The sequence below is a fragment of the Capsicum annuum genome, chromosome 12 (genome assembly GCF_002878395.1).
Source record: "Capsicum annuum cultivar UCD-10X-F1 chromosome 12, UCD10Xv1.1, whole genome shotgun sequence".
In the NCBI taxonomy this organism is placed as follows: Eukaryota; Viridiplantae; Streptophyta; class Magnoliopsida; order Solanales; family Solanaceae; genus Capsicum; species Capsicum annuum.
The window spans coordinates 32,206,592-32,207,425 of record NC_061122.1 but is presented as its reverse complement, the minus strand read 5'-3'; positions in this window follow the sequence as shown (position 1 = coordinate 32,207,425).

Genomic DNA, 834 nt, shown 5'->3' with positions numbered 1-834 from the left:
TTACTTTTCATTAGAGGCTTCGTAGACTGAATTTGAGTATTGTATCATTATAATTTCATTAACATATTTTGGGTTATAAGTTTCCATTGAATATTATTATGTCTTTCACACTTTAATTTATGTATGAATTATGTTATGATGGTATGTTAAGGGGTATCTCGGGCCTTCATCGTTTGGGATACCCATCATGGCGAGGGTCTCAACTTGGGTTGTGAAAAGCTTGGTATCGATGTATGGTTCAGGATCCCAGGGTGTTTACGAAGCCATGTTGAGTAGAGTTCTTTTTATAGGTGTGTAGCACCCCAGACTTATAAGGAGGAAGTTACAAGGCATTTAGGTGATGTTTTCTATTCTTTCATACTGTAAATCATGCCATTGTGTTGTCCATATGGAAGTTATCAAAATTCCTTCTTTACTCTGATTTTATTAGCTATGTCTCATTGTCGAGGTAATTCAAGTGCAAAATCTTAAAGTCTAAATGATGTGGTCCTATTTAATTGAGTCATAAAAGTTATGATATAGCACAAGTATTTGAGAGGAGTTCGTTAGTCCTTCAAAGTATGTTGATTCCAGTATAGACCCCTATTTATGTCAACTATGCATTTGAGCCTGAGGGAAGGAGTATATTTAGTCCCTTTCGAAATCCTTGTTACATATGTCATGTTTAAGGGAAGAGATATGTGGCAAAATGATGAAATAATATTTTCACCCGAGTAGTTGTATAGTTTATGATGTCATGACCTATTGGTAGTAAGATGGTCCAGAGATTAGTGATATAAATTCACAAGATTAGAAGTTAGAGTCAGGGTGACTTTTGCATAAAGAAGTTAGTTT